This window comes from Apteryx mantelli, chromosome 1 (genome assembly GCF_036417845.1).
Source record: "Apteryx mantelli isolate bAptMan1 chromosome 1, bAptMan1.hap1, whole genome shotgun sequence".
In the NCBI taxonomy this organism is placed as follows: Eukaryota; Metazoa; Chordata; class Aves; order Apterygiformes; family Apterygidae; genus Apteryx; species Apteryx mantelli.
Genome location: NC_089978.1, coordinates 24,322,628 through 24,341,631, shown reverse-complemented (window position 1 = coordinate 24,341,631; position 19,004 = coordinate 24,322,628).

Genomic DNA, 19,004 nt, shown 5'->3' with positions numbered 1-19,004 from the left:
TTCAAGGCTTTTTGTGGACCCTATTTAAGTTAGCATTAACCAACGACTTTTAAAAGATAGTATTCACTTCTACTATTAATTCTTTCAGTAGGTATCTTCTGTTTCATTTTATATTTTTATGACTCTAAATAAAACTGTGCCAATAAAACAGTACTTGAGATTGTGTGCTGTCATAACTGCTTGTTTACCTGACCCAAGGTAAAAGTCAATAAAATTTTTATAATTGTATAAAGAATGTATTTACCATATCAGAAACCTTCTCTAGTTTTTGACAAAAGGCCAAGAATTGTTTTTCAAGTACAGCAGTGTAAATCTGTAGGAAATCTTTAAATCTGAGTGGAGATTTACCCCCCTGTAATTAAGATTAGATTCTGGATCTGTTTTCTTTAACTGAAAATTCACAACCAATCCAAAACAATTAAACACAGGAAACAAAACCAATGATTTTTTCTTAACAGAAAGATACAGCAGCTAGTCATAGGATTTCTTTTAAAATGGCAAACTAATGATCATTTCTCTAATTTTTCTTTTTCATCTTTGGAAGCATAGAAGGTTAAAATTAATAAAAAACCATGTTACCATACCTAACTGCCTCCAGAAAACAGAATAATAATTAATCCAAGAAATAATAAGCAAAAAGTAAATATTTGGGTTCTCTATAAGAGCAAGCAGTTCCAGGCTGGTGGTTTCTGGTGTGACGCAATACTCTAGTCCTGTAGTCAGGCTTCAGGGAATAACACTTGGATCCATCCTCAACAAATTGCCCTGGCTGGATGCAATTCACTGAGTGCATGGACACAGGCATAGATCTGCTAGAAGTCTGTAACTGTAGCAGTATTGCTCATACTCTTGGTTCTTGCATGAGACTCTTAAGCTTGCTTACTTAATTTCAAGTTCTTAACCCATGTAGCTGCAAAGAAAAAAACTGTAAGTACAGTACTTACAAGCTCAAATTCAATGGTAAAAAGAAAGCAAAGAACACTTATTCCTTAAAATATTGTGATTTTTAACTCTTTTATTTTTTTGGCACCTGGCATATGATTTGTGAATGCTTAGGCAAGGTGAGGCTGCTGTAGAGACCATACAAGCAGTACCTTGGCAATCCTACAGTATAATCCCACTCATCGCTGTTGCAGTCTTTGCAGTGTCATAAACGTTACTGCAGCTCGTCCTCACTAACAGTGTCACCTGTCCACAGTTATAGTCAGTTCCCAAAACAGGCTGAGGCAGGATGAACCCTGCTGGAAAACCAGCAAGAATAATGTGCACAGCTGATGTGTACTATGGGATAAGTGAGCTGCAGATGGGAGAGCTGGTTCAGGCTGGGGAAAGGCCTCTTCAAGATCAACCATAAATATGGGTGTAGACAGAGACTGTGATACCACTTTTTTTTCACTGTTTGCCCTTCCCAAAAGATGAGCACTCATAAACGTCTCTAAATTGCTTAGCATCTGTTCCCAGGGAGGTTTACTTGATACCACTGAATACCATCTCATTTCAGTTTTTCCTGTCTCCAAGTCCAACCAGTTCTTCCCCTACAACACCCAGATCCTTCTATGTACAGGCAAAGCATCTGCACTTACCAGTTCCAAGAGCCCATGATCTGCCTTTGCCACTGATGAAATCCTATCCCCAGAACAGTCCTTGAAGAGCACCACAAGTTATCTTCTGCTGGCCCAAAACCTGACCTTTCACATGTGCCATACTGTATCCCATTTTCTACAAGCTACCTGGTAATTTCTCATAGGGCTTAAGCGAGATGCTCACAGAGATTAAATACTGTATTTCCCCTATCAAAAAAGTTAGCAGGTTAATCTGACATGGTCTATCTTTTGTAGGCCTGTGTTGCTTTTTACTCCTGTTTCCATCCAGTTCTTTGGCTTTCCTCATTCAGCACTTCATAATTTCTTCTCAGGTTTGCGTACTAGTGAGCACAGCCTAATGGGCCTGTAGTTTCTTCAGTCTCCTATACCTTTTTTGAGTATCCTCAGTTCACTCCTCCTTGATTATATCTTCTGCAGATTTGTAGTTCTCGGTTGCTGCTGTGAGGCACAGTTAATTTGCCTTTATTATTTGTTATAAATTTTTCTAATCTAATTATCTCCAGATGACTGCCATCTGATCCAGCATTCCAATAAGGCTTCCCTAAGCTCCAATAAGGCTTCCCTAAGCTCCAAAGTAAGTGTTAACTTATCTGTTAATCACTATTGCCCCATAATTAACAGTTTGTACTATAAATTGGAAGACTATAAACAAGCGGAGTATATTTTACATGTGATACAAATGTGGTATGTTATGCTCAATCATGTGAATTATGAAATAAACTCCTTCTAGAGATACAAGAATGGAAATCATGCAGAAAAAAATGATTTGTTCAGACTACCAGCCATGCGGAAGAAGTGTTTAGTGGCTTTAACATCTGATCTGATCCGGAATACTAGACTTGCTGAACTTTAATGCAGCTTATTTTGTGGTGTTCTGTTGGACAAGATCTTATAAGGAAAGCTCCTGCATTTAAGGATCCTATTCTTTTTTTTTTTTTTTTTTTTTTTTTTTTTTTTTTTTTACAGTAGGATTTAGTCAGCTGTCCTTTGGCAAAATCCTCACTTCTCCCATTATATGTTTTGCACACCTGCCCCAGCTGCCACCTCCCAGACCGAGGATAATTTAACAGTGCTTTATAATTACTGCTTTTAAAGTCCTTTGGAATTTACAACTGCATAAATGTCAGCTGTATTCTCTAGCATACCAGTTACGTGAACACCCTGGAAATCTGCCCAGCTAGGATATAGCCAGGGATTTGGATGAAAGTGTCGTGTGACTGCTTTGGATAACAGAGAAATGAGGGCAAGTTATTTTAATTGATCGTTCATAATAATCATACTTGGAACGACAGAATAAAGTTTTCTCTGGTTTTGATTTGTCCATCCCTTTTAAGTGTTTTCCGTTCCTGTAGCGGGAGAAACAGTGTAACCTTGAAATCCGCTGTGTTCAGAGGGCGATGATAGCTCTCTGCTGAGTGAGGCAGGAATAACGCACAGGAGCGTAACATTTGCTTTTATTTCTTACTTTTAAACAAACCATTTCAGACGCCACAAGATGGAGCTAGCAGTCAGGGAACATAGGGCAGGACAGGAATAGGGAAATGACAACATCGTTGCAGAATTAGAAGGGTTATTTAAACAAAGCTATTTTACAGAATAAATTCCTCCTCTCGGAGGACGCCACCGTGTTTCATGTTTTCCACAAACAGCGGAGCTGGATGTGGACGGAAATTCCTGGCAGCGAGGGCAGGAGCGCCGCGGGCAGAGCCCAGCGCCCCCGCCGCGGCCGCCCGTCGGGGCCGCCCCGCTCCAGCCGCTGCGGGGCGGCCGCGGGCGGGGAGGGGAGGGGAAGGGGCCTCTCCTCTCCCGGGCCCCGCGGCGGGGCGCGGGCTGCAGCCGCACGCCCCTCGCCGCGCAGAGCCCCCGTGTCACCAGCAGCCAGGACTTACCAAGGGAGGGCTATTTGCCTTCCCTGCCAGCAGTGTAAAATCTGAGATATCGACACAAGCTCCCGCATATTAAAACCTCGTTGTTTTTTATTTTCTTTCTGACCTAGTCGTCTTCATTACTTGATTGCAGCTCTGTAAAAGTTCCCTGCACATTGCTTGCAATATTTATTCCATCCCTCCTGAGCGATGCTGGTCTCCTGTGACCTCTTTTCTCTGTTTGTAGAAAAGGATTTTAATTAAAATCTCTTGCAACTGTTCTTTAAATATTTTTCATGTTTCTGCACTGTACTTTAATAGCCTATTTTAGGATTCAGACCAGGATGCCGCAGGGCAATTGGCATTCCCTCAAAAATTTAGCTTACAAAAAGACAGTCATTTCTGTTGTTTCCCCTAGTTCATAACAACTGTTTAAAATCAAATGACATGGAAAATCTAATGATCTCCATGTCTTAATCCTTCATGCTTCATTTCTTTAGGATTAATGTTTGGCTGAAACTATTTTGGTTGCTTAGTCATTGCAAAACCAACCAAAATCCAATGTTCCTTTTAAAAAACGTGTCACAGAATCACAGAATCGCTAAGGTTGGAAGGGACCTCTGGAGATCATCTAGTCTAACCCCCCTGCTCAAGCAGGGTCACCTAGAGCACATTGCACAGGATCGCATCCAGGCATGTTTTGAATATCTCCAGAGAAGGAGACTCCACCACCTCTCGGGGCAACCTGTTCCAGTGCTCTGTCACCCTCACAGTGAAAAAGTTTTTCCTCATGTTCAGATGGAACTGCCTGTGTTTCAGTTTGTGCCCGTTGCCTCGCGTCCTGTCGCTGGGCACCACTGAAGAGTCTGGTCCCGTCCTCTCGACACCCTCCCTTCAGATACTTGTACACGTTGATAAGATCTCCTCTCAGCCTTCTCTTCTCCAGGCTGAACAGGCCCAGCTCTCTCAGCCTTTCCTCATAAGAGAGATGCTCCAGTCCCCTAATCATCTTTGTAGCCCTTGGCTGGACTTGCTCCAGTAGTGCCACATCCCTCTTGTACTGTGTCATTCCAAGTTTTGCATTATCATCACAGGATTCTCGAGGAAAAATGTTGGGACCATCCTGAGAAGGTTGACCACAGTCTGCTGAGCAGATATTGGGCTGACATCCTAGTAGACTGTCCGGGTATTTCCAATCTTTGAGATTGAACCTAAAATCAAGTTCTGACTGGATTAAACATGAAAAACTCATCTGCACTTTTGTCAGGAAGCCTGAAAGACAGTGTAGCCTGGAGTTGTAGTGCTGCTTTTGCCATGGGGTGGAAATGGGGCAAGGTTTGTGAGGCAGGAAATACCCTGTAACTGACCACTTCTGACAAGTTACGGAAAAACATAAGGCATACCAGTTGTTGCTCAGCCTTGCTTATATGTTGCTTATATGGGCTGTGTTGACAGGAGCAGAGCCAGTAGATCAAGGGGAGTGATTACCCCCCACTACTCAGCACTCATTAGACCACATCTAGATACCACATTCAGTTTTGGTCCTCACAATACAGAAAAGACATCGACTAACTGGAGTGAGTTCAGTGGGGACCGCCAAGATGGTCAGGGCTGGGGAACTTGCCCTGGGAGGAGAGGCTGAGGGAGCTGTGCTTGTCCAGCCTGGAGCAGACACAGCTTTGGTGACCTGACAGCAGCACCCAGTGCCTGCAGGGAGGGTACTGAGGAGACAAAGCCAGGCTCTTTGCAGCAGTGTGTGGTGGGAGGACAAGGAACAGCAGGCACAAGTCAAACAAAAGAGGTTCAGACTGTGTATAAGGAAAAAATTTTTCCCAATGAAGACACCCAAGCACTGGCACAGGTTGCCCAGAAAGGTTATGCAGTCTCTGTTTGAGGAAGTTTTCAAGACTCGACTGGATCAAGCTCTGAGCAACCTGGTCAGATCTCTTTGCTGACGTTGCTGTGAGCAGGAGGTTGGACTAGACACCTCCTGAAGCCACTTCCAACTTGGATTATCCTGTGATTCTGTAATCCTATATCAGTTAATCTAGTAAAATCTAAGTAAAAGATATTACCTTGCCCAAGTTCTTTCAAGTGATTCAATCGTTATTTCAACAGTGACTTTTGTATTGACCCTAAAAGAATAAGTCAGTCACTCTCCTTGGTTGGGTCAACTTTTAAAAGAAAGACTCAACAGACCAGCAGCACCCTATAGCCTTACTTACAGTGTCCAAAAAGAAATCAATGTGACCAGCAGTTTCTTCCTTGCAATTTGCATTTGGGTGTCTTGCAGATTGATGCTGTGACGCTGAGCTAGCAATGTAAGCCCATATTTTTTACTCTTCGTGTTCAATACCCTATTCCATTGTCAGGCATTGTAAGTAATTATGCTTCTTTTCAAAGGTGGAAGCTGAAGATGCTTGACAGTGCAGGGAATTAGACCTCTTGTTCAAATCCACAGATACAGATATAGACGCCAAACTGAAGTAGAGAAGAAAATAGATACAGCTGTCTCTAACATAACTGCTGTCCTATAGACTCCTAACAGTACAGTAACACAGTTCTTGTTGGCCACAATTTAGAAGGTAGCAGTTGTAGAAGAAAATAACCACTCTAGCTTCTTCCTAACTATATTTCCAAGCCCAGGGAAGGGAGAATAAACATTTAATTTTGTTTTTATCTCGAATGCACAAAATAGGCACTAAGACTTTAGTTTTCCTTAAAGATGCTAGTTCACATAGTTAAAAACCTGTTTTCATTCTGTAGTCACCCAAAGATGATTTTAAATTGAAAAAATATTATAAAGAAATGATGCTTTTCTCTTCTAATGTGCTTAGTTTGCTGCCCCTGCAATAGTTCTGCACCAACAGGCTATCTCAGACCATACTGGTTCCCACAGTCATCTCATAGAAAAGCAACATTTAGGCAGAGCTATTCAAGAGCCCAGTATAAGAGATTCCACTACAGGTTGTATTTGATAATAGAAGAGGTGCCTGTGAGTCTGTGACCTTTAGTGCAATAAAACAGTGGGATAACAAGGATCAAAATCTAAATCCTGAGAACCTGGGACCCTGGAGGAAAGGCACCCCGGAGCCGTCTGTCACAGCTTGCTTGATATGCCACATTAGCATCTTTTCCAAGCTGACCCCACTAAAATGTCACACCCCATTTCTTTCAATCTATGTGCCCACTGCAAATGCTAGTGGCACAAGGCTGTGCTAGCTCTGAAAGATTTGATATGCATTGGCCTAAAGGCAGAAGACAAATAGGGGTGCTTTCTGCCTCCAGTTCAGACAGGCAGATTGCCCTTTCAGAGTAGACTTGCATGGATTTACTCCAGGTTTTCAACAGCATCATCTGGGAGAAAGTCTTGTATTTGTGTTCCAGAGAAGCAGGTTCTTCTTGGTGGAAGCAATGCTGGCTCACCTCTGCAGGAGGAGGAGCTCCTTTAATTAGGGGAGAAGGAGACCAGGGATGCTCATACCTGTGCAACAAGCTTGCTGTGAAATAGTCACCTTCTTCACAGACTGTAGGACTGGTTTCTTAAATCTTGCCTCTAGCATGAACACTTGCGTGCATATTTGTATGTGTCAGTGTTTATCTAAAACAGGACTTCCCAACACACTCACCTACAGAGAAGATGAGAGAAGAGACATGTGCCAGAAGACAGATGTATAGCTGAACACACTGCTCCCTGGTGTCCAATGCTACTGCATGACCACAGCATAAGGACCTACATAGGAGAGAATAAAACTTTTCCAGCTCTTAGATTAATCTCATTTTCTGAAAAAGGGGGTGTTTTAGAAGCAGTTAAGACATGTGTAAGCTAATGGCCAGATTATCTCTGTAAACCTTGGTCTACAGTTTTCAATACTGGGCAATAAAACTTCCTGGGAAGCAGGAGCTCAGTGTCCTTCAGCAAAAAACAAGCAAAACATCACTCAGTTATTTTAGAAACCTGAATAGCATAGCATAAACATATTTTCCTCCTCCAAAAGGCAGGTCACAGCAGCCTTAATTATCAGAGGCCAGAATGGAAATAACATAAAAATAAATCCTCTCAAAGTTTGCTCTCATTACCACATTTGGCATATTTAAATATAAACACCATCTGTGTTTATCATGAAACACAATGATAACTGCAGTCCAATCTCACAGTGACACCAGTGTTTATGGAGTGTTACAGTAAGGGGCACATGGAAAGCTTCCTCAGAAACTGAACTCCACTTAAATTATTTGCTCAGGCACCAGCTGCTTATGTAGATGGGAGGCACTTCTGCCAAGAAAAGGATTACCATGGAAGAAAAACAAAGCCTCAAACCTTGCTTGCATCACAGCTTCTTGTGTTAGCAATCCCAAGGATGCAAATAGCAGGAGAAGTTACTCGCAGCAATGAATCAATCTGTAAAATGCGCTTCCTGTTTTTAAAACGAGAGCTGGTCTTTTAACTCCAGCTGGACACAAGGAGCATCTGCAGAGCACTCAGATACCACCAGTATGCGCTTCAGGCACCAGGGCAGGATTGCCTGTCCTCTGCCTCACAGGTTTACACAGCTCCCCAGTTAGACCACACTGCAGCATCTCCAAGAGGTCTATGGAAGTTTTATAGGGAAACAAGAGCTAATTTTGCTCATGGTAACAATTTCTCCCTTAACTGCTGCCAGGAGCTTATTCTGACTGCCCGTGAGTCTGGCTTCCAGGAACCTTTACGACCCCTGTCGATATTAGGGATGCCTGCGTCCCCACAGCACACACTTCTACTATGCAGAAACAGAAGCAGAATTAGAAGCTAATGATGTGGGAAGCAGGGTAGTCCCCACCTAAAGCAGGATTCAGTACTGCTGAGGGATGATGGCTTCATCACAGACTCTTGTAGACACCATCGTCTAGACAAACAAGGGTGTTTGAATTCCTCCTGCTGGAACCAAATTATCCTGTGGATCCTGATCTAGGGGCCTATCAACCCAACGACATGTCGTCTGTGAAGATAAAGCCATCAGCTCTCTGAAACACAAAGTCCACAGGTGTGGACCCTCAGAATTAAAGCATCAGAATAGTTACTTGGTTCTCCCTTGATGACACACAAGACTTAGACAGACTGCTCATATTAAAATCTCAGTGTGTGGTTTGCTTCACCACACAAAAGAGCTGTTTGAATAACTTTATAAAATGTCAAGTATTTTTAGATTATAAAACTAATTATGTGAAGATGGAACAAGCTCTTTGACTTTGAAATATTAAAAAAATATGAAGAGATCCAAAATTTGTTACATCACCTAAACCTAAAAAGCCTGGAACGGCATCTGATCTCCGTTGCTCTAACATCATTTGTCTAAACACAGTAAAGGTAACAAAGATTGATATTGATATAACTCAGAGCAGAATTTGGTCCATTATCTCCCTTCTCATAGAGGTGGCATTGACTGGTCTGATTTGTAACAGAAATACATTAAACCATGCAAGAACATTTCAATTAAAAATAAAACAAAGAAAAAAAATGCAGCATTAATGCTAATTTGTTCAATTCTAGACTGATGAGTTTATGAGAAGCAGAAGTGCAATAGTTAGCAAGCTGTAGACAGCAGCCTCACAACATAAACTCTCTCATCAATAAAATGTTCCTAGAGTTTAATCTAAATTTTCCTTTTCTTCATTTCATCTTATTTACCCTAATTATATTGCTAGTGTGTTTGCCTAAAGCAATTTTTCTCTATCAGTGGTGTTTACTCTCCTCAGATAGCTACAGAGTATTTTCATATCTGCCCACACACTGTGTTATATTTTAGATAAACCCTATTTAGCTCTATGATTTTCCCTTATAAGTCAGTCCCTCTGGTCTTCTAGCACTGTTGCTTTATTCTGGACTCGGTCATCCTACCAGTGCATTGTTGTCAGAGCCAAATGTGCACTTCTGGAAGCAGCAGACCAGAAGTTAGCAAGGACGACCTGAATGCTAAGCACCCTGGCCCACAGCCAGAGAAGCAATTTTCAACGTATGCTTAACTTTAAGCACATGAGTAATCCTACTTACTTTACTGAGGTTACACATGCCCTTAAAATAAAACCTTGCTCAGCTGCTGTGCTGGAGTGGGACCAGAATGCTCTGTACAGTCTGGATCGAACTCATGAAAAAAGGACTTTTTACTCATTTTTCCATGACCTGATGCATGTGTGTGTGTGGAGTTCAAAGTGTGTTTTCTTGCAAATTTATGTCTAATTTGCTGCCCACTATCACTTCTGTGTCTCCAGAAGCACTCTTGCTATCCATGCTTCTCCTTCCTATGGATGTTTTGGAGTAATATAACTTTTCTGAGCTAACGTACATTCTTCCAAGCCAAGTTACATATATGTTATCTTCTACCTAGTTTAAAAAAAGGAATTGGACAAGTAGTGGGAATGAAGATGGCTTTGGCTATAGGTTTAGAGACCCGTGTTGGGGATAAACGCCCTACAAGAATTGCCTTATTCTTTGTTCCCAGCAGCAAATGGGGATGGGTAAGCAGGGAGGTAGAAATTGCTAGTCAGTCTGGTTGTGAGAAGATAAGACTTATGGTGGGAATATGGGTGAACAGCTCCCAGTGGCTAGCAGGAAGCTTGAAAGTGTGGGACTGGTTTCCTGTGGGCTTCTCTTGTGACTGGATTATTTTGTGCAAATTCCAAAACTTTTTCCAGTGGCTGAAGAAGTTCTAATGTCCCTCTCCCATCAGGGCTCCCTGTTATCCACAAAGAGACTGGCCTCTGCTTCCCTCACAGAGACATTCAAAGGGTCTCTTTTTCTCCTATACTTAGCCATTTATTAATATGAAACTTGTAAATACAAGCTCTGGGACACTTTGGCTCAGGGACATATTGGCTCATGTCAGTCATAGTTTGATATTGCAGTATTAAAGAGGAATGTCCGCATACATGCCCTCGTGCCTCAGCTTTGGTTTTGCAAGAGCCTCATTTCCTTAGCAAAGTAGGCTAAAAGAAAACTTGCTTCAGGAAACAGAGAGCAACCCCAAGATAACTGATGCATTATGAAAGTTGTACTGTGCTAATCACATTCTGATTCCTCTTAATTGAACAGCTCTGACAAAAACAGGGAAATCTGTGGTGCTAAGTGTCTTTGAAGACTGATCTGCTCTATTTAGATACCCAAGTATGGACTGAGGAGTATAATGCTAGTTCTATAGACTTGTATCAGTGTGTTTAAAGTCCAGGTGAGCACATGAGCAGTTGCAATGTTCATCTGCATTAGTGAGATCAAGCAGGCAGACACTTGGGAGAAGAGTAAAGGACCTCCAGTGATCTGATGAAAAATGGTGCGTCCTAGGGGAGCTGCTCCCTTGCCCCGGCTGCAGACAGCCCATGGGCTTGCTGGACCAGAGAAGCTGTAGCTCTGCACACAACAGTGAGACCCAGGTTTGCTGCGGGGAGCGCTGGAGGGGTGAGATAACTGTGATACCTGAAGCAACCACACAGCACAAGGGCAGTCTCACCTTCAAGGCAACTGCAGACCCAGACTCTTCTTTCTGTCAGACTTCTTTAATTGTGAATTGAGAACTTGCAAATATCATGTTATTGCACACACAAGGCCAAAGGAGTTACCTTCCTGAGTGCTTGATTGCTCCTTTTGACTCTTCTGTACCAGAACAGGTTGTCTCAGCTCTTAAGAGCGGCCTAGTGTGAGGGGAGCAGAGAAGAAGGATGGACACAATTGACTGTGACTGTTTTTGTGAACTGAACATGACTGGGGCCTCTTCTCTGGGCTTTGAAAGCAAGCAGCACAGCATGGCTTGCATCCACTTAGCTAAGCTGCCCTCACCTGCAACAGAGGTATAGATCCATGTGATTCATTGGGTCCATAGGTCTATATGGTCTATTGGGAATATTCCTTGGCCCATGCTGTCCCCTGAACTACGCCTAGGCATTTACTGCATAGAGTGGTAGTCATCAGGGGTCAAAACCATGTCAGGGAGTGTGCTGTCATCCACACTGTGAGGACACCTGCAAGCCAGTGCCCAAAGCCCGTGCCCTGCCCCTTTCTAGTTTACTTGCACAGATGTAGCCAGAGGCCAAAAGGAGGCCCAGGAGGAGACAGGCTGTGCTGGAAGCAGGCTGAGGAAGAGCAGGGCAGGGAGAGGCTCTGGTGGAGATGACAGCTTTAGAGCTAAGCAATCGCTGGAGTAACAAGGCACGCCATGTTCCCACCCATCGCATCTGACCTGTCGAGAAAAGTGAGCTGCTGACCCTTGCAGAGCAAGCAGGAAGAATGAGGCCAAGAGAACCAAGCAGGGCAGAGGAGGAATGACCCTGTATGAAGAGGCTGCATGAACTGTTTCTTTATGAAAACTCTTCCTTTGACCAGGAGCCCAAACTCTTAAATTTCCTGTTAAGCAAGGCACCCTCTTTCAGCTCTGCACATATCTTACATATTTTTTCCCTCAAGGAAGCATTTTGTGATGATTAATGAATTATGAAGGTCATCTTTTAGGTCTTCAGCTCTCACTGGACTCCAAAGAAAACAAAATCTGTGAGAGTTCCAGCTAAAAGTGTGATAGCAAATGCCTTCAGTTTACTCTATTTATGATTATGCTTACAATGGACTTATTAAGTCCATTTCTTTAAATAAACAGAACTTGAGATTGCTTGTGAAATGCTGTTTTTTTTCTGCCTCAAAACATCTGCTGCCTATTACTTAAGGACCATTTAGGTAAAGCTAGAGCACGTCCAGATCTGTATCTATTTCCTGAGAATTGCTTAACATTATTCGAAATGTAGAAATCTGTGCTTTTACCATTGAAGGAAAACCTTAATATAAGTGAAACTGAGTAGCCTTTAGCTGAGATAAATTAAAGAAATCCATCCTGCACAGGAATTGTGTTGGTATGTGAGAGTGGGAAGCATGCTGGCAGAAGGTAGAAAAGTTGACCTAAGTCCATATATCTTGAACTAATAACGTATGATGTTGCATAAATAATCACAGCTATTTCAGCAGTGTGCTTTTTCTGATTACTTGCTGGTCATCAGAAACAAATGTACGCCATCTTCCTCCATAACTTCCTCCACAAGATGTTGTGGACAGGGATGCCCTTTTATGTGTCTCTCCTATTAGATGGATAATTCAGTATCATTGATATCGTTGGGGAATCTTCTTCTTTATGCCAAGTAGGAAGAGGCATTAGAAACATCTGCAGAATAACTGACCCATGAGACATGTTCCTTGACAAATATGACAGGGATGCCCATGGTGACATCTCACCTGTAGCGTTCCTCCTTTTTAACCCATGCAGATGAGTGGTTACCTTCTCTCCAGCAACAACAGTTGCACCCTGAAGTCCAGTGGTTCCCTATAGACAGTCTGGATAGACCTCTTCCAGTCTGGCTCCTCTTTGGCCTTTATTTCCATAGTCATCATCTCGCCTCTTTCAAGAAGCTCGGGGAATAAAGTCTGATTCAGTCTTTGAGGCTCAGCCCAAGGACATTCTCTTCAGCTGTTGAAGAGTGCGGCTTTCTTGCTCGCCTGCTTGTCAGCGCATCACAGCCTTAATGGCCCTCCAGATAATGATATACCCTGACTCAGTGTGCTTGAGCTACATTTAACTGACTTGCTAGATATAGCTGAGGTCATAGGAAGCCTCTCTGAACCTTTGCTAAGCTGCTGTCATGTAAGATGTAGATATCCCATCCATTTATATTGAGTATTACTTTTCTTTTCTAAAAGGAAACAAAGGTCCGATGGCTCCAAGTGCATGCTGGACCCAAGATTAGACTTCATGAGTATCTACCCTGAGCACCCATTATAGATAATGGAAATAACCCATCCCCTGTGTCTGTTTTGCTGATTGTTGATCTTTCCAACAGATGACTAGAGCCGAGATAAGCTATAGAGTTTTGGATTAAAGGTGTCCTCGATTACCATTTACCTCTCACAGAACTAGCGCACCTCACTGGAGACTAATCTTATTCTAGACTTGGAGAGAAGAGGAGAAGAAATAAACACCAGAACTGTAATGTAACATGATGCATCAAGCCTGCCTTGCAAGACAGGCTTGAGAAACACACAGTAAGGACTCTCATAAGAACATAATGGAAAAAGCCTTTCCAACCACTGTTTCTGCTCCTAAATGACAACCACACAATCCCAACAATAAAGTCATCCAGATAACATTTCTTTAGGACATATGGCTTTAAACTACCTTCAGGGACCACAGATCATCATCATGGCAGAAAGGCCAGTTTGTGGCCAGCTGCTCCTATCAGTGCCCACCACTCTGCTTCTAAGTCTTCACAGAGGAGTTACTTTCCGAAGCCTTTGTATAGCATCCTTCCAGCTTTATGCTTGCAGGGGGTTACAGAGCATGATATGTGTGCAAAGGGCAAATTGATAGCAACATTGTTTTACATGTAGCTGGGGAAATAATAAAACACTATCACAACCCTTTAAGGATCATTTTGTTAATGTACAAATGTACAAATTCAAAGCACCTGGAATCCAGAATGCCTCTTTGTACTTAGTAGTTTTGACCTCAGATCCATTGCTTTCTTGGCCTTATCCTACATTTAACTACTTAACTGAGACACAACAGACTTCTTCCTTGCCATGTCAAAAGAAACAGTTGTATGCCAAGCTCTCCTCTTCCCTCAGATGAACAGGATTTGTCACTTGATCAGCCAGCAAGTCACATAGCTAAGCTACTGATAGCTGGATTTACACTGATGATTGACAGCAAACACAGTTCTCCCTAACTAGCACTATTTCCACAGTCATCAAATCAACTGTATCTGTTAAGACGAACAACATTGCATGGCATCACTACTGCTTAGCTGTATCAGAGCGTAGGCACCTTGACCTCCGAGGATCACTCCAAACACTTCATATCCTGGGAACAGCTGCAATGACTTGTATATGCTTCTTGAAATAGCAGCAGTCTGGATCCTATGTTATCTGCATTTCTAGCAATCAAAATGCACTGATGCTACTGAAGTTTCTCCAGTTCTTGTACATCTGACAGGGAGGCCAGGTCTGGGCTACAAAGCATGACAATGTGCTTGCTTGACTGTATTGAATATGATACCTCTGTAGATCCGGGCCTGGATATATTCATTCTTCTGCTATTCAGGAGGGTTAATTCTCCACCAAAACATCTGGGGAGTATTCTGAATTCTGGGAAATGCCTTGTGCAGGCATGAATGAACCATTCCTGTTCTTCTCATTACAGAATGCATGGCCAAAAGAAGGGGAAATTTGACAGGAGCATTGCCTTCCTCGTCTTTTTGAGAGGGAAAAGACAGTGTAACATGCCACCTGGAGAAAGTTCTCCTGGGTCAGAGCCTCAGAAAGAGAGGCAAAGGTCCTTCCTCAGATTAATCTGGTTTTAGCATAAATCAGAGGGGCCGTAAAGCAATTCTCATGTAAACTGCAGACTAATGGGTAAGATGGGTTGTTATGTCATCCAGGAGTCATTAGAAGAGAATAATTCTTCCTTATTTTAGGGACTTCAGCAGCCTTTCAGCTAGGATACGCAAGTTCTTCTGTCAGCAGTAACTGCCTCTTGATGTGACTTCTGTCTCATCTGTGATGGGAAAATATAAGCCCTGTCTTGGGTAAATATTGTGATGGAAGTTGCAGTTAAGAACAGACTCCAAATTGGGATACCAGAGTCCTGGCATCTCCCAAATACAGAGTAGAGGGTCTTCTGCTGCTACATGGACCAGCATAGAGTAGGTAACCTCCCTGGGCAGGATTTAGCCCTTGGTCTCACTCCCTGGGCTGACACCACCCAAATGGCACCTTTATGGCCAAGAAAAAGTGCATGTCACTGTTGGAAATGCCTAGAAAGGTGAGAAGGTAGGCTCAGCACAACAGCTGACCATACAAAAAAAGGAGCCCCAAAAAAATCCTCAAATCAAAAGTAAATATAATCTACTGACGACAAAATTGTCCAGGAATTAATCAGGTTCATCTGGATTCATGGGGTAGGAAGCATTTGCTCTGCTCTGATTCAGTTAAATAATGATCTGTACCAGCTGCCGTAAACTGGGTGAGTTCACCATTTTGATTCAGTTATGCCTACACACTTTGGAGTCACCATCCTTCTTCTGCGTAGAGTTATCTTCAGAAAGTGCAATAATCCCATGGGGCTGGAGGGAGCTCACTTGCTGGCAGTGGTGTGTAGCTCCCCAGTCAGGCTGTACTGCCAACCTCTGGTACCCACATACACAAGGGAGTTTTCTCCCACTCTGCCCATCATGGTAGAGCATAAATATCCAGAGAGCAGCAGCCATAACCATAGCCATAAATTACCCCTTAAAAACTTGTCTTTGCCCTGATGGCTTCAAAAAGCTGGGCAATACTGAAGGTGCTGATGTGCTGTATCACCACCTTGCATGTGTTCAGTGTTGTCCCAACATCTCTCCCAGCTCCCCACTTTGTCATGTCCTGGGGTGTGGAGCTCCTTGCAGGAAGGGACTGCCTCCGAGTGCTGGGTCTCTGCTCCGCCTGGGAGAGGGGGACTATGGCCCACAGCTGCAGGTGCTGCAGCTGGGGGCAGCACATGTAGTAAGAGTCCAGAGCTGGGCAGCTCAGGGCTGTGTTGGCTGAGCTCAGTGTTATATCACCTCCACATTAACCTATTGACCAGTGATACTTGTCTGTATTGTTGTGAGGGTGGGGCTGGTTTTAGCCTCTATCACCAAAATATCTCTTTTCAAGGTTTTGATCCACTCTGTTTTTTTCCAGTTACTTAGCTGTGGTCTCAGTCTTACTCCAGTCTGTGGGACTGATGGATAGTCATCCCTGTGAAGAATGATGTGTATTTTCCCGAGGCATCTTTCACCCATTTTGATGCTTCCTTTGCAAGCAGGAATCTCTTCTCCTTGCTACTAGACAGAGAATGTCTTTGAGGAAGAAGTTCTTTATTAATAGATATTGTGAACCCCAGATAAGCAGGAAGCAGAAGAGCCATAGATAGAGGTCATGTCAATTTGCTAGGTATGACCAACCATCCAGGCAGGACAACAAAGTTATTGTCAAGACCTGTCTATTCTGGATCTTTATGCCTAGGTCCCTGTGACACATATCGCAAATAAATGCTACACTTCACAGAAACTCTGGCCAAATTTACTGACATCAAAGTAGTTTGAAGGGTCATTGATTATTTTTATTGTACTTTCTGGGTATGAGTTATAATGTGTTTTTCATAAACCTTAAAGGGAAAGGGATGTATCAGTAAATAGCTTCAGGTTTTGGCCTTCTTTTGTTCTTGATTTTAACAGCTCCTGTCCTAATTATAATCATTTACCATGTGATTTTAAAGCAATTATAAATTGACTGTAATGCATGCAGATTACTGATCTCTTTGCCATGCACAAAAATTCATTCACTTTGCCAGCAATTTCAGACACTGAACTTCAGCTTGTGACTCACAGCTTTGCGTAAATGATTCTACAGTAAAACCTGTGAAATAGTAAACCTTCGATAAACATTTTTCTTTAAAAGATTCTTCAGTGTTATTACTCCTTATAAGGACTCTTTGCCAGCAAAAAAGAAAACACTCCTACACAAACACGGGTAATTTAACTGGAGACCTTTTGTGAAGTGGGTGATTGTTTTTTACCTGAGCAGATATTTATTGCAAATTACACTTAGTTACAGCAAAAAAGTCATGTGGGCAGAGATGCATTAGGGAAGCTGAGAGCAAAACCTTGCCGAGTTCCTTGTCCAGGAGTCACTGGGCCATTTCCTTAGCTGCTGTGTATAAATTGCTGCAGCTCTAATAGCAGTGAATGGAGGATGCAGCCCAGGAGGAGCGGCTTTCAAGCACAGAACATTCTTTAAAAAACAGAGGCCCCTCTAAAACCACATGTTTTCATGAACCAGACCAAATCAGTCAAAACAGTCAACGGTTTTGCTTCTCAGTCAATAAAGTAGAATTAATTCTGATAAAATAACTGAAAACATCATGAAAATCTAGATGTTCTTTGCAAAACTTTGTCAGCTTTGCTAGACTGTTAAGAGCCATTGCAGGCAAGGCTATAATCCTGCCAGGGGGTGATGTCACTCCAGTCTGTATGCCAACACTGGCAGGTCTAAAAAGAAATAGACCCAGTGGGTTAAACATGCACAATTACTCTCCAATGTCAGGGAAGCACAGATTCACAGTATATCCACAGTGGCCACTCATCTGGAATTTCTGGACATCCAGGAGCCTGGGCAGCCAGCCTGGAAACTCAGGAGATCTCTCCCCAAAACAGTGGCCAACCAGCTGAATCAACAGGGATTGATAGTTCGGCATAAGAATGTTACAGCTGGTGGCACTGTCAGGAGGGCTTACCAGCCCTAAACCCATCAGTTGCAATTAAAATTATGTCATGTACTTCAAGTTGCAGTATTAGACCAGGAAATTCCTCTGTTTTTGTCAGTGCCTGCTGAATACATCTTTCAGCAGTGTTCTGACAATAAATTTACTACAGTTTCATAAAACTTTTCAGGTACAATTGCTTGCTCATGAACCACATTACAGCTCTTCTGCAGCAGACACTGACTTCCAGCAAGCAAAGCATGTGCTAATGAACAGCCTCATTTCTGGGAGGAGAGCCCACGGCTGTGAACACCCTCAGTGATGCTAGCAGAGCTAGTATGCAAGCAGAAAAGCAGCCTTGCCAAGATCAGCCCCACTAGCCAGAGTGCGCTTCTGTAAATGCTGTAAAACACATCTGAAAGATGAGCTTGTTAATTTTGTCTGCATCTGTCCTCTGCATCTGAGGCTTAATTCAAATCAAAAAGAAGTTCTACTGGCCTCAGAGAGGACCAGGCCAGGGCCACATTAGAGGAGAATTCTTTATTTTACCGAGGATAAGCAAACACTGAAGTTGTTAGCAAACAATGAATTAGTTCTATTTTAGCTCCCCACAATAAAGATCTCGCAGCAGGACAATAAGGGAGAGGAGACATGAGAGCCACTTGGATAGGAACAACAGCACTACAGAGTGAATGATGTCTTTATTGCACAGTTGTCAGACCAACAAAAACAGGATTCCATGGCTGGGATACAGCAGTAGCAGCTCGGGAGCTTGCAACTCTACAGCTATATTTTCAAAAAATTACATAAGCTAAAGTGTCACAAGATCCAGTATGGTTAATTGAAGGGGACCGTTATTGGGACAAAGTAGGATAATTCCGTATCTCACAGATTTGCACATACTTCACATCCGCAAATAGGTCAAAAGATACCGGCTTTTTCCTGTTTTCATGTCCTGAGTTGTGCAGCACTCATTGTCAGAGAACAGCAAGAGCAAGGGCTCAGTGAGGCACATGGCCAGGCACAGGCACACCTGCAGCTCAGCTCGGGCAGGGACCATGGGCACATGCCTGAACTTAGATACAGTCCCTGAACAAAGCCAAGGAGGTCCCCAGGGAGGCTTCTCACAGTTCTTTCCAGACTGCCCTTCTCACAGCAGTCAGATCTGAGGTTATGAGGCTGTACCGTATCAGAGCTGGCCCTGAGCAGTCGCAGCAAAACCCCTAGGGAGGAGGGAGGTGGTTGCACTC